We start from the raw sequence: 203 nt of genomic DNA, 5'->3' as shown, positions 1-203 counted from the left end.
ACTCATTCTAAAACATGGGGAAATTTTTGTCATTTTCCTCCTTCTTTCATTAATTTTTTTTCTATATTTTCTTTATTTTGATGTTTGTTTCTTTTTAAAACAATTTTCTCTTTGGTTACTTTTATCTAATTCTGTTAATTATCTTTTACTCCTTAGTAGGGTCATTTATCTTACTTTTCTCTCCTCTTTCTCATCTTTTCTTT

Source organism: Chinchilla lanigera, unplaced genomic scaffold (assembly GCF_000276665.1).
Source record: "Chinchilla lanigera isolate Chin_1 unplaced genomic scaffold, ChiLan1.0 scaffold00149, whole genome shotgun sequence".
Taxonomy (NCBI): domain Eukaryota; kingdom Metazoa; phylum Chordata; class Mammalia; order Rodentia; family Chinchillidae; genus Chinchilla; species Chinchilla lanigera.
The sequence above is the reverse complement of the archived record's forward strand: the minus strand, read 5'-3'. Positions refer to the sequence as shown.